The sequence below is a fragment of the Tursiops truncatus genome, unplaced genomic scaffold, assembly GCF_011762595.2.
Source record: "Tursiops truncatus isolate mTurTru1 unplaced genomic scaffold, mTurTru1.mat.Y mat_scaffold_111_arrow_ctg1, whole genome shotgun sequence".
Taxonomy (NCBI): Eukaryota; Metazoa; Chordata; class Mammalia; order Artiodactyla; family Delphinidae; genus Tursiops; species Tursiops truncatus.
The window spans coordinates 63,007-69,438 of record NW_022983150.1 but is presented as its reverse complement, the minus strand read 5'-3'; the positions used below and the strand labels follow the sequence as shown (position 1 = coordinate 69,438).

Here is a 6,432-nt window from a genome sequence, read left to right as displayed (position 1 = left end):
AACTTTGAGAAAACCTCTATGGATTACTTCGTCATAAGTATTTACTATTATAAATGCATTACTGATTTCAGTACTGCTATAGGTTTGTGCATTACAGGGATTCTGATAAAATACTCATTCACACCATTCCATTACACACATTGTTGATGGAGTACATTCATTCATTCATTCATTCATTCATTCATTTATTTATTTTTGGCTGTGTTGGGTCTTCGTTGCTGTGTGCAGGCTTTCTCTACTTGCAGGGACTGGGGGCTACTCTTTGTTGCGGTGCACAGGCTTCTCATTGCGGTGGCTTCTCTTGTTGCAGAGCACGGGCGCTAGGCACGGAGGCTTCAGTAGTTGTGGCTTGCAGGCTCAATAGTCGTGGCTCACGGGCTCTAGAGCGCAGGTTCCGTAGTTGTGGCACACCGGCTTAGCTGCTCCGTGGGATCGAACCCTTGTCCCCTGCATTGGCAGGTGGCTTCTTAACCACTGCGCCATCAGGGAAGCCCCTGGAGTATATTCTTGACAGAAGAAAATTTCCGTTTTGACTAAGCATTGATGAGAACTGAATCTTTGACTTATCTTTCACATGCCTGATGATTGAAATAATTTTCCACAGAATAGCTTCTGGTTTTGTACTTTTCAGTTCTTTTTTTCTTCTTCAAACGCACATGCTTTGAGAGCTGTGAAGTGCAAGACATGGCTATATTGTAAGGTGGTTTTTGTCCTTATGCTTCTGTGTCTTGTGCTAGGTTAAGTCAGTAGAGTAGTCAGTATGAGTACTGGAAGTTATTCCTGTAATGGGATAGTATATAGTCAATTGCATATGGCGGTGTCTGAAAATCACATAATAGCCTCACTTAAAACATCTCCTTAGGGCTTCCCTGGTGGCGCAGTGGTTGAGAGTCCACCTGCCGACGCAGGGGACACGGGTTCGTGTCCCGGTCCGGGAAGATCCCACGTGCCGCGGAGCGGCTAGGCCCGTGAGCCATGGCCGCTGAGCCTGTGCGTCCAGAGCCTGTGCTCCACAACGGGAGAGGCCACAACAGTGAGAGGCCCGCGTACCACAGAAAAAAGAAAATCTCCTTAGCCAGATTTCAAAAAAGCCTGTGGCCATTCCAATATGATCCAACATAACGGAATATGATAGAAGGAAAATTGGCAAAGAAAGAGACGCTGGTCTTACCTGATGGAAGTTAAAATATCTCACTTTTGACAATTTTGCAAAAACTTATAATTCCATGAACTAATTTCTAGGGTTCTTCATAGGACCTAAAGAGGAACCCATAGAGTTGTGGAACAACAATAGAAGCTGCTGTGATGAGAAGTCCAGGCACCGCAACAAAGAGTAGCCCCCGCTCGCCACAACTAGAGAAAGTCTGCACGCAGCATTGAAGACCCAACGCAGCCAAAATAAAAATAAATAAATAAAGATAAATAAATTTATTTTTAAAAATGTAATACTCAGGTTTGAGGCATGAGAAGTATGATGAGGAGAAATTAGCTAATCCTTTCAGAACTTTTAAAATATCAAACTCAGTCTCTAAGATTTTAGCATTATATGCAACATCGGTTACTTATTAGTGGTTTGGGAAGGCCAATTTAAAATTTTCTGATCTTACTGTATTGAAATTCACGGCCCTAATGTTTTCCACATTGACTATATGAATGATGAAGTAAAGTCAATCATGTATTTCCTTTCCAACTGGGCAGAAATCAAAATTTTGAAAAGTGTTTGGACTACTGACTTTTGATTTCTTCTAAGGCAAGTGTATAGGTAATTTTTATTCCCTGATTAGGAGAAAAATGGTGGAAGAGGGCAGGGTTAAGAATTAAGATTTCAAGAGCGTGAGAGTTAGACGACCAACCAGAGTTCCTAAGGTTCGGTGCCTGTAACTGTCGCCGCCGCTTAAGCCTGTCAAAGCAGTGGTACGGCTGCTGCCCTCGTACTTGCTACCTCTAGAAATATTCTTGCCAGTAGTGGCGGCAGCGGGACTCAATTACCCCCTTTTCTCACTCTCTCCAGAAGCTCCAGATGGCGTCTTCTGTGGGCAACGTGGCCGACAGCACAGAACCAACGAAACGTATGCTTTCCTTCCAAGGGTTAGCTGAGTTGGCACATCGAGAGTATCAGGCAGGAGATTTTGAGGCAGCTGAGAGACACTGCATGCAGCTGTGGAGACAAGAGCCAGACAATACTGGAGTACTTTTATTACTTTCATCTCTACACTTCCAGTGTCGAAGGCTGGACAGATCTGCCCACTTTAGTACTCTGGCAATTAAACAGAACCCTCTTCTGGCAGAAGCCTATTCGAATTTGGGGAATGTGTACAAGGAAAGAGGGCAGTTGCAGGAAGCGATTGAGCATTACCGGCATGCATTGCATCTCAAACCAGATTTCATCGATGGTTATATTAACCTGGCAGCCGCTTTGGTAGCAGCAGGCGACATGGAAGGGGCAGTACAAGCTTACGTCTCTGCTCTTCAGTGCAATCCTGATTTGTACTGTGTTCGCAGTGACCTGGGGAACCTGCTCAAAGCCCTGGGTCGCTTGGAAGGAGCCAAGGCATGTTATTTGAAAGCAATGGAGACGCAACCGAACTTTGCAGTAGCTTGGAGTAATCTTGGCTGTGTTTTCAATGCACAAGGGGAGATTTGGCTTGCAATTCATCACTTTGAAAAGGCTGTCACCCTTGACCCCAATTTTCTGGATGCTTATATCAATTTAGGAAATGTCTTGAAAGAGGCACGGATTTTTGACAGAGCTGTGGCAGCTTACCTTTGTGCCCTAAGCTTGAGCCCAAATCATGCAGTGGTACATGCCAACCTGGCTTGTGTATACTATGAGCAAGGCCTGATAGATCTGGCAGTAGACACCTGCAGGCGAGCTATTGAATTGCAACCACATTTCCCTGATGCTTACTGCAACCTAGCCAACGCTCTGGAAGAGAAGGGCAGTGTTGCCGAAGCAGAAGAGTGTTATAATACAGCTCTGCGGCTGTGTCCCACCCATGCAGACTCTCTGAATAACCTAGCCAATATCAAAGGAGACCAGGGAAACATTGAAGAGGCAGTTCGCTTGTATTGTAAAGCATTAGAAGTCTTCCCAGAGTTTGCTGTTGCCCATTCAAATTTAGCAAGTGTATTGCAGCAGCAGGGAAAACTGCAGGAAGCTCTGATGCATTATAAGGAGGCTGTTCGAATCAGTCCTACCTTTGCTGATGCCTACTGTAACATGGGAAACACTCTAAAGGAGATGCAGGATGTTCAGGGAGCCTTGCAGTGTTATACTCGTGCCATTCAGATTAACCCTGCACTTGCGGATGCCCACAGCAATCTGGCTTCCATCCACAAGTATTCAGGGAATATTCCAGAAGCAATTGCTTCTTATCGCACTGCTCTGAAGCTTGAACCTGATTTTCCTGACGCTTATTGTGATTTGGCTCATTGCCTGCAGATTGTCTGTGATTGGACAGACTATGATGAGCGAATGAAGAAGTTGGTCAGCATTGTGGCTGACCAACTGGAGAAGAATAGGTTGCCTTCTGTGCAGCCTCATCATAGTATGCTCTATCCTCTTTCTCATGGCTTCAGGAAGGCTATTGCTGAGAGCCATGGGAACCTCTGCTTGGATGAGATCAGTGTCCTTCATAAACCACCGTACGAACATCCAAAAGACTTGAAGCTCAGTGATGGTCGACTGCGTGTAGGATACGTGAGTTCTGACTTTGGGAATCATCCTACTTCTCATCTTATGCAGTCTATTCCAGGCATGCACAATCCTGATAAATTTGAGGTATTCTGTTATGCCCTGAGCCCAGATGATGGCACAAACTTCCGAGCGAAGGTGATGGCAGAAGCCCATCATTTCATTGATCTTTCTCAGATTCCATGCAATGGGAAAGCAGCTGATCGCATCCATCAAGATGGTATACACATCCTTGTAAATATGAATGGTTATACCAGGGGTGCTCGAAATGAACTCTTTGCTCTCAGGCCAGCTCCTATTCAGGCAATGTGGCTGGGCTACCCTGGGACCAGTGGCGTGCTTTTCATGGATTATATCATCACTGATCAGGAAACTTCACCTGCTGAAGTTGCTGAGCAGTATTCTGAGAAACTGGCTTATATGCCCCATACTTTCTTTATTGGTGATCATGCTAATATGTTCCCTCACCTGAAGAAGAAGGCAGTCATCGATTTTAAGTCCAATGGGCACATTTATGACAATCGGATTGTGCTGAATGGCATCGACCTCAAAGCATTTCTTGATAGTCTCCCAGATGTGCAGATTGTCAAGATGAAATGTCCTGATGGAGGAGACAACGCAGACAGCAGTAATACGGCTCTTAATATGCCTGTCATTCCTATGAATACTATTGCAGAGGCAGTTATTGAAATGATTAACAGAGGACAAATTCAGATAACAATTAATGGATTCAGTCTTAGCAATGGACTGGCAACTACCCAGATCAACATTAAGGCTGCCACTGGAGAGGAGGTTCCCCGTACCATTATTGTAACCACACGTTCTCAGTACGGGTTACCGGAAGATGCCATTGTGTACTGTAACTTCAATCAGTTATATAAAATTGACCCATCTACTTTGCAGATGTGGGCAAATATTCTGAAGCGTGTTCCCAATAGCGTACTGTGGCTGTTGCGTTTTCCAGCAGTAGGAGAACCTAATATTCAACAGTATGCACAAAATATGGGCCTCCCCCAGAAGCGTATCATTTTTTCACCTGTTGCTCCTAAAGAGGAACATGTTCGGAGAGGCCAGCTGGCTGATGTCTGCTTGGACACTCTACTCTGTAATGGACACACCACAGGGATGGATGTCCTTTGGTCAGGGACACCCGTGGTGACTATGCCAGGAGAGACTCTTGCTTCCCGAGTTGCAGCTTCCCAGCTCACTTGTTTAGGCTGTCTTGAGCTTATTGCTCAAAATAGACAAGAATATGAAGACATAGCTGTGAAACTGGGAACTGATCTAGAATACCTGAAGAAAATTCGTGGCAAAGTCTGGAAGCAGAGAACATCTAGCCCTCTGTTCAACACCAAACAATACACAATGGACCTAGAGCGGCTCTATCTACAGATGTGGGAGCATTACGCAGCTGGCAACAAACCTGATCACATGATTAAGCCTGTTGAAGTCACTGAGTCGGCCTAAATAATGACTGTGTGCACAGGAGAATTACCCTGTACCTGAGCCTCAACCTTCTGGGGGAAAGGGAACTACTTTTTCCTTATCTGTACAATACCATGCTGCAGATGGGTGACAGTCAATGATAAGAAATAGCACAGCCAGACTTGCTTCCTGCATGATCATGATCACGATAGGGAGAGACACAAGAGATGGGAAACTGCTGTTCCACAAGGAGTCTCCATAGAATTTTGCAGCAGCCAGGTGTCTGGAAGGTCTGGAAGGTAAGTCTGGAAGGTCTGACCTCCCTTGGTCTTCCATGGGATGGATGGTTAGTGTGGAAGGGAGATAGAGATTGCCCAGCCGTTTTGTGATTATCATGGATTGATTGAGTCTTCTGAATTAATATTTTTCTTTATATTTTGGGTATTGGAGCTTTTAAAAATGTTTGGTTTCGGGTATTTGTATTCATGTGAAGTGTGTATGATTCTCTTGAGATAAGCTTTTAAGCTAAAATATTCCTTGTTTTAGTTTCTGAACTCTACAGATAAATGGGGACTTTGCTGGTGTAGTCTTTTTATAGGTTTTATAAACCACTTGAGCCTATAGCAGTCATTTTAGTGTCTGACATAATGTTTGGAACTATCAGTGCTTTGTTGGTTTATAGATGATGGCTTCAATTCTTTTCCTGGTCCGTTTCCTTCTTCCCTTCCCCCCACTTTAAAAATTCTCCTGTAACTTGGCTAACAAAAAACCAAGTCTGATTCAAAACCTCCCAGAGTGTTTCTCTTAACCGCATCGTCTGGTGCCAAATGAAGATTCTTAGGAGCGATTATTAATTCTGAAGGGCACAGTTGTGGTACTGTCACTGATGATAATAATAATGGATTTTTGGCCTAGAGTTTTGACCTATTTCACCAGTGTTTTACCGTTGGCTGCCCCTCTATGCTGCTTCCAAAAGTGATAGTGTGTGTTAAGATTTTTACTTTCATTTCTAATGTTTGTTTGTTTTTTTTAGTGAGTCCTGTTCTTCCTTTTTCTTTCAGCAGAAATGAAATCCCAGGTAAGTATAAGTATTCAAATATTTGATCAGTAAGTCACAGTTATCTCCAGTACATTAAATAGCTTTCATCAAAAAACATGTTATAGGTAAAAAGCTCTGAAGGACCAGCTATGTATATGATAATTATGTTTCAGACCTTCTAGGGTATTATATATAATAACTTGTCTTCTGGACGTGGTCTTGAAGTCTTTATGGATTCAGTCTCAGTAGTAGCGAACTGCACTGCTACTTGGTT

At 43.8% G+C, this 6,432-nt stretch overlaps 1 pseudogene; it reads left to right on the top strand.

Moving 5' to 3' along the window:
- Positions 1-2,020: 2,020 nt before the first annotated feature.
- On the top strand, positions 2,021-5,565 carry LOC117310672 (UDP-N-acetylglucosamine--peptide N-acetylglucosaminyltransferase 110 kDa subunit pseudogene; annotated as a pseudogene).
- Positions 5,566-6,432: the final 867 nt, after the last annotated feature.